The sequence below is a fragment of the Rutilus rutilus genome, assembly GCF_951802725.1.
Source record: "Rutilus rutilus genome assembly, chromosome: 17".
NCBI lineage: Eukaryota > Metazoa > Chordata > Actinopteri > Cypriniformes > Leuciscidae > Rutilus > Rutilus rutilus.
In genome coordinates, this window is record NC_140230.1 from 31,482,744 (window position 1) to 31,491,284 (window position 8,541).

The 8,541-nt window shown below is 46.8% G+C and overlaps 1 long non-coding RNA gene across 1 annotated transcript; it reads right to left on the reverse strand.

The window, feature by feature from the left end:
* Positions 1 to 630: 630 nt before the first annotated feature.
* On the reverse strand, positions 631 to 1,319 carry LOC311276341. The gene is made up of 3 exons (XR_014625059.1): positions 1,209 to 1,319; positions 1,075 to 1,137; positions 631 to 977 (listed from the first exon to the last, which is right to left on the reverse strand). It is a non-coding gene; the product is annotated as an uncharacterized lncRNA (long non-coding RNA).
* Positions 1,320 to 8,541: the final 7,222 nt, after the last annotated feature.

The window sequence follows — 8,541 nt, forward strand, 5'->3', positions numbered from 1 at the left end:
GGAACCCACATTCCCATTAAAGTTCCTTCAGTCAATGAAGGAGACTATGTTAATAGGAAGTCAATCCATAGCATCAATGTGCAGGTGACAATAGATTTTTTGGGTGCTAAATGTTTGGGTGTTTAAACCATTAAATCACCCTCATTACTGGTCCCCACTAACTAGGTAATATGTGATGCAACCCCTAATGTTGAAGCCAAATGGCCAGGGTCTGTACATGATGCCAGAATGTTTAGGGAGTCATCATTGTGCCACAAATTTCAACAGGGTATGTTTTGCCTTACACAATGTTTTTATTTTATTTTATGCAATTATACACTTTTACTACCTTTATATGACACTTCAATGGTTACTTGCTGGGGGACAGAGGGTACCCTTGTCTGCCCTATATGATGACACCCTACCCTGAACCTGAGCCTGGACCACAGGCACAATTCAACCTGGCCCACAGTAGAACACGGGCCAAGGTGGCATAGGCATCCTGAAGGCAAGGTTTCAGTGCCTGTGTGGGCTCAGGGTCAGCCCAGAAAGGGCATGTGACATCACAGCTGCTTGTGTTGTTCTTCACAACATTGCCACACTGAGAGGTGAGAGGGCCCCCCCTTCTCTTGAAGATGGCCAAGAGGAACCCCCAGTGAACCCAGTAGACCAAAGTGATGGCAGGGTGGTACGAGACATGATTTGCCAAAATCACTTTAATTAAAACCAGTTAACAGTCAAGTGTTGTTCATTGTTTCTTTATTTCCTGTAACAAAATACATTTGTATTTATTGCTTTAGATTTCATTCAACAACAAATGACAGATTAATGTTCACATACTGTTTCCCACCTTAAGCTGGTGCTCCAGCAATTCAAGTCTGGCCTTTTTTTAGGTTAAGCCTTTTCTCCTCCATTTGAAGCTGTATAAGGTCCATCTCCATGTCACTTTTTCTGATTTGCTTTTGAAGGTGGACCTTATACAGCTCTTTGGCAGGCAACTAGAAAGACAGAATAATTAAACATGACTGAAAGTCTGTAATACAAACACAGACCAAATATTTAAATGAGGAAGGAGAACTGCAGAACATTTCTTACACTGCTAAGATTCTGTGTGGAGGTAGATGGACCCTCATCTGTATTAAAATCTCCTGCCATATTCTGTAAAATGACAATGACAATTTATTTATTCTCTTATGCAAAAAAGGGGGAATGCATTCTATGTATCATACCTCTATGGGCCTCCCCACATTTTCTGTTTCTGTCACAGCAGAAGTGGTCTCTTCATCGTCAGCCTACAGTGAAAATAAGGAATGCTTGGTCTAGCAAACAGAAACCTAAAGAAAATAATCACTTAACAACTGTGACAGTGTGTGGTGTTGCAGGAGGATCCAATAATACAATGTGGCCATCAGCAACTGCAAGATAATTAAACCAATAATATAATCATGCATATTCAATACTCAATGTATATTCTTAAACAAATACAACTAATAAAGAAGGACATTAGGAACATCTAAGAGTACTAGTAATGTAAAAGTACTAGCTATGTATAGAAAACTAAATTAGGCTACATTAAATACTTAATTACATTGCTGGAGAATGTTTTTGTGTTTCATTTTGACTTAGCTCACACTTCTTCTGGCTCCAGAAGGGTTACACCTGATAAAACAAGAAGCCAACATACTAGCCAATTATGTGCATTACTACTGTAATATTAAGAAATGTATGGAGGCCAACAAGTAAATACTTGTCTATTTTTACTACATGCCCCAAAGAATTTTTGCGTCACAATGAAAGGGGAAAATAGCCCATTTATAATTTTATAAACTCATGCATTTACTCAGTCCGTTATTTTTTGCCAAGCCAACTCTCTTTCTTTTGCTGATGCAGCAATATTGCTCTTTTTTTTTTTTTTATAATGGGCTTATAGTCTTCATGAGCAAGCATTAAAACCTCCAACTCAGTTTCACCGAAATATGTAGCTCGCTTTTTTTCTCCCTGGGTTTCCATGGTGACTCCTGAAATCGGTGATCCATTGAAAATGTCTTTATGTACTCGCCGTGTGCGCGCATTAACTCTGGGTTACCAATAGGAGGTTGATTAAACTAACTCTTCTCAGGTGTTTTGGAACCGACATACTCATGGTATGCGGGTTTGGGGTAAATCAACCCAGAGGTTATGATTTACCAAATGGTAAGTTAACCAAGCTTTCTGGAATACCCCCCTGCACAGTTCATCTCCAACCCTAATCAAACACACCTGCCTTTAATTTTCATGTGATCCTGAAGACCTTAATTGGTTGCTTCAGGTGTGTTTGATTAGGGTTGGAGATAAACTCTGCAGGACAGTCGATCGGCAGGAGCAGGGTTGGGCACCCCTGATTTAAAGGGATACTTCACTTTAAAATGAAAATTCTGTCATCATTTATTCACCCTCATGTTGTTTCAATCCTGTATGAATTTCTTCTGCTGAACAGAAAGGAAGATATTTAGAAGAATATCAGTAACCAGACAGTTTCTGGTCTCATTGACTTCCATAGTAGGAAAAAAAGTCAATGAGACCAGAAACGTACTCGGTTACTAACGTAACCTCTGTTCTCTCTAGAGAGGGAACGAGTATTGCGTAAGCTAGCTTACGCTGCGGGAAAGTCTCCTTTCTCGAGATACTGAAGCCAAAAATTATCCTAATTTTTTAAAAACTTGTCAACGCAGTGCGGCAGCCTGCAGACCTAGGGCAAGCGAATCGCGTGCCCATTGGCTGCTCTGCGGCAACTGCAGCAGCCTATGGCTGAGCCTTGCGCGTGACGTCACGTCCAATGAGCGCGCTTGGCGCGCTTAGTGCGTCACAGCCCGTCATTAGGGGTGTGGCTTAGCGTATATAAGCAAGGAACAGAGGCTGCTTCGCTGGTTTCTGTCGCATGAAGCGAAATGAGCTCGTGGCGAGAGCACGGCGGGTTACGCAATACTCGTTCCCTCTCTAGAGAGAACAGAGGTTACGTTAGTAACCGAGTACGTTCTCTTACGAGAGGTTCTCTCGTACTGCATAAGCTAGCTTACGCTGCGGGAACACCTTTGTCAACGCCGTGCGCGCGCCCAGCATCCTGAATGAATCCCATGGGGAGCCCAGGGAACGCGAAGCGGAGCTGGGCGGCCAAGATACCACAGTACACAAGCACATAATATGGGGCAGGGAGCGGCACAGCCGGTCCAACTAACACTTCCATATAGTGTAGCTCAACCAGTAGAGCTAAATCAGCAGCGTAGCCCGCGCACAGACAGTGGGCTGGCTTACGCGAGACTTAGACTGATAGCACTTTGGCCTGCAAAGCGGGAACTTCCAGGTTGTAAAACCTAACAAATGTGGAGGGGGAGGCCCAGCCTGCCGCTGCACAAATGTCATGAATGGGAATCCCACTGGACCACGCCCACGATGAGGCCATGCCTCTGGTGGAGTGTGCCCGAATGCCCAAAGGGCACTGCAGGTTTTTAGATGCGTAAGCAGCTGCGATAGCATCGACTATCCATCTGGACAGGGTGTGTTTCGAGGCGGCGAGACCCTTGGTGCGCCCACCAAACGAAACAAAAAGCTGCTCTGAACGCCTGAAGGCGGCGGAGCGCGAAATATAGCTTCTCAGCGCCCTAACTGGGCAGAGGAGGTGACTATCTGCCTCGCAGCCAGTATTCGGCAGGGCTGAAAGGGAAATGACCTGCGCTCTGAAGGGAGTGCCCAAAATTTTTGGGACGTACCCATGCCTCGGTCTGAGAATAACTTTAGAGTCATTGGGTCCGAACTCGAGGCACGCAGCGTTAGTGGATAACGCGTGAAGGTCTCCCACACGTTTTACTGAAGACAGTGCTATCAGAAAAACGGTTTTGAGCGTGAGGTATTTCATGTCCACAGTTTCTAAGGGTTCAAAGGGATGTGCTTTCAGTGCGTCTAGGACCAGTGAAAGATCCCACATAGGAACCGAAGGGGGTCGCGGGGGGTTCATCCTCCTCGCTCCTCTAAGGAAGCGGATGACAAACTCGTTCCTTCCTAACGCGCGGCCCGGCTCTGAAACAGAGAGTGCTGAAATGGCCGCGACATAGACTTTGAGCGTGGAGGGGGACCTGCCCGCGTCCAGTAGCTCTTGAAGGAAGCACAATACTTGCGAGACCCCACATGTCTGTGGATTGAGCCCTCTGGTAGTGCACCATTTGTTAAACACAGACCATTTAGACGTGTAGAGCCGCCTCGTGGAGGGGGCTCTAGATTGTATGATCGTGTTCACCACCCCTTCTGGTAGATCAGCATGTAATTGTTGAGGCTCCACGCATGCAGAGACCAGTGCTCTGGGTGGGGATGCCAAATCGAGCCGCGGGCTTGAGAGAGAAGGTCTCTCCGCACCGGAATCGGCCAAGGGGCTGAGTCTGCCAATTGTATGAGTTCCGGGAACCAAGCTTGGTTCTCCCAGAACGGGGCTATGAGGACAACTGTAATAATAATGTGTAATAATAATGTGTAATAATACTGTAATAATACATAACTGTAATAATAATGCCCCTTTTCGCAGCAGCTTTGTTATTTCTGCTTGAAGCAGATGTGCTGTTTCCAAACTCACTTTCGTTTCCGTCTGCGCTAGAAAGCGCGGAGGGCGACGAGCAAATTGGAGCGAATAACCGTGTCTATGGTGTTGAGCACCCATTCTGACGCGCCCTGAATAGCCTCCCATGCTTTTGCATGCATAGCTAGGGGTCGAATGGTCTCTGGGTTCAGATCGCCGCGTTGCGCGGGATGGGGAACCCGTATCAGAGAAGACGGGGCGGCGCACGCGCCGCCGATGCTCGGACACGAGGGCAGAAGAACAGGGCTGGCCGACTGTGCAGAATTTAGTAGCTCGATCTCGGGCGATGGAGCGTGAACTGCTGTCAAATAACCCAGGCGCGAGAGCGGCGTGGGGATTATGGTGTCTGAAAGTGGGCGCGCGTGCTCGTGAGCTGGCGCGGGATTTGCACTTATGACACGGCCAGTGTTTGGGGGCTTTATGAGGTTTGCAACCTGTCTGGCAGAGCGGGCAGTGGGCAGGTGTGAGCACAGGGCTGTGGGCACATTTCCTACACTTGATGCTCGAGCGGAAAGTTTCCGCTTTAAGAGATAGCGCTCTGGACGCGTTGCCATGGGAACCTGGTCTGTGTGAGGCAGTGAGCACACGGGAGTGGGCACTTTTTCTACACTTAATACCCCTGCGGCTTGAGCCGTAGCAATTTGAGGTAACTGAGTGACAGAGCGAGCAGCGAGTAGTTGTGAGCACGGAAGTGTGGGCACATTTACTACATTTAGTACTCGAGCGGTGTGAGGCCGCTTTATGAGAGAGCGCTCTGGGCGCGTTACCATGGGGATTGTACTTGTGTGAAGCAGTGAGCACATGGGTGTGGGCACATTTTCTACACTTAAAGCACTTATACTCTTTTTGAGATTTATCTGGGTCGCCGTGAAAACGGCGTTTGTGTGCAGGCGAGCGAGTGTTAATACTGGCTCGTTGGCTGCGGTGTGTGCTGCTGCAGTAGCCTGAACATAGGGGACTGACAGAGCTGTGCGTTTTGATGGCGGTCCGGCCGTAGCGGGACTCAACCATCTTTTCCTCCTTGCGGATGCTAGGAGGACTTCGCGGGCTCAGGCTTCAACGCGATCTTGGGCCGCGGGCCCCGTGGGGGCGGCGGTCTGTGACGGCTGGTCGAGCGCGACCTGGGGCGATTGCCCTGGCGTCGCTGCGAAGCTCTGGGGGGCCTGGAAGAGCGCTGGTTAGAGCTGCGCACAGGAGGCTGAGTTAGAGGGCGGCCTGTGGCTGAGCTCGAACGGCGGGGCAGGAAGAGGTCCATCGCCTGCGACGCCTTCTGTACTTCGGAGAACCGATCCACAATTCCGCTGACCACAGGGCCAAAGAGGCCGGTGGGCGAGAGTGGTGCGTTCAGAAACACAGCGCGCTCTGACTCACTCATGTCCGCGAGCGTCAACCAAAGGTGTCTGTCGATGACGGTGAGCGCGGCCATGGATCTGCCGATGGCTTGAGCAGCGGTCTTGGTAGCGCGCAGCGCGAGATCCGTAGCGCTGCGCAGATCGGTTAAGGCAGACTGATCCGAGCCCTTCTCGTCCAGTTCACGGAGGAGGTCGGCTTGAAGGATCTGAAGAATAGCCATTGAGTGCAGGGCGGAAGCAGCCTGGCCGGAGGCGGCGAAAGCGCGGCCGGCGAGAGCTGAGGTGGTCCTGCAGGCTTTAGACGGCAGGGCAGACTTTGAGCGCCATCTAGCAGACGGCGGGCAAAGGTGCGTTGCCACAGCATCCTCAACGGCGGGGATGCCGTTATAGCCGTTCTCGGCGGCTCCGTCCACCTGGGAGAGAGCCGAGGAGACTGGCGGGCGGAGTCTGGTGGAGAACGGAGCGTTCCAGGACTTAGAGAGCTCGGCGTGGAGCTCAGGCAGGAAGGGTGCTGACCTAGAGGCAGGCGCAGGGCGGCGGCTAGGCAGAAAAAACCCGTCAAGGCGATTGGGCTCCGGCTCCTTAGGTGGGGACCAATCCAGTCCCATTCTCTCGACCGCTAAAGTGAGGAGGCGGAGAAGCTCTGCGTCAACACTAGCGCGGGTTCGAGAAGACTCCAGAGTCGAGGGGGCGGAGCGGTGAGAGCCCGACGTTTCGGACGTGACGTCACGCGCAAGGCTCAGCCATAGGCTGCTGCAGTTGCCGCAGAGCAGCCAATGGGCACGCGATTCGCTTGCCCTAGGTCTGCAGGCTGCCGCACTGCGTTGACAAGTTTTTAAAAAATTAGGATAATTTTTGGCTTCAGTATCTCGAGAAAGGAGACTTTCCCGCAGCGTAAGCTAGCTTACGCAATACGAGAGAACCTCTCGTAAGAGAACTGTCTGGTTACTGATATTCTTCTAAATATCTTCCTTTCTGTTCAGCAGAAGAAAGAATTTCATAAAGGATTGAAACAACATGAGGGTGAGTATATGATGACAGAATTTTCATTTTAAAGTGGAGTATCCCTTTAAAAATTTGCCAACTGCATATAAGTGAATCAGATGTTGGTCATCAAAACATGATATCTGTATGAAACACATAAACAAATGACACAAAATGTGTATAAATTCTATATGACTTTAATTTGACTAGCATATGATTCAATATAAGAACTTTAAATGATTTATATATGAATTTTATACGAGTTTTATATATTTCTACTAATACCATACACATTTGCATACTTTTGTCATGTAAAACTCATATAAGTCTTTTAACAGTATTCATATATAACGCAAAAATCCCCTACAAGTTGTATGTGTGCTATTTAGTATGAAAGTGGCCATAATCGGTCTGATTTTGTATAGGACATATATTGGCCTTATATGAAACACAGAAGGTAATTCTGGCCGATTTAAGTAAGGAAGATATATGGTTGCTGTATATGAACCATGCAGGTTTTTTTCATATGGGGTCTTCTTTTCAAACATTTACATTTATTCATTTAGCTGACGCTTTTATCTAAAGCGACTTACAATTGCTATATATGTCAGAGGTCGCACGCCTCTGGAGCAACTAGGGGTTAAGTGTCTTGCTCAGGGACACATTGGTGTCTCACAGTGGATTCGAACCCGGGTCTCTCACACCAAAGGCATTTGTCTTATCCATTGCGCCACACCACCCCAAACATCTGGTCCTTGGGTCCTAAACTGTTAACCCCTAACAATGCACTTCCATGTCCAAGTGTCTGCTAACACAAGTGCAGTTTCTGTTCATGTGTGCTATGTGTGTTAACCTAGCCAGTTAGGGTGATATTACATGACTTAAAATGTGATATTGTCCGCACACCTCTTGTTTTCGTTTGTTCACACCACAAGGTGTCACTGTGGCCTCAAAGCTTCAGCACTGCCACTCTGAGCTCAATTGCTGATGTCTGAGGTAAAACATGCCCCCCTCATTAGCATACGGACAAAGGAATGTATAAATAAATAAATGTATAAATAAATAAATGTGGAAATAAATAAATGTAGAAATAAATAAAAGTGGAAATAAAAAAAAATATAAATGTATAAATAAAAAAATAAATGTGTGAAAAAATACAATTATACATAAATAAGGAAATAAAAGTATAAATATTCATTTATTTGTACATTTTTACATTTCTTTGTATATTTATTTATGTATTTATTTATGTATTTTTGCTTTTTTACATTTCTTCATATATTTATGTATTTATTTATTTATTTATAATTAAGTCAGCTTTGGCATTCCATATGCCTCCTGTGGCCAGAGGAGTGAGGTTTACTATAGCACAGCTCTTACTAGCGGGCCTCTGTTACACCACTTACCCTAAACCTCCCTCCCATCCGGGTCACGACACCAAATGTAACGAGCGGGATTCGAACCCGTCTTTCCAGCATGGGAGGCCAAACATTAGAAAATGTAAGTATGGAAAACAGACAATTGTCTTTGTGCTTTCAGATACTTTTTAAAGGTTTGATAAAATAAAACATCAGACTCATAATGTTAAATACATTTCTTATTGATTACCAAAGTTTTATGCTG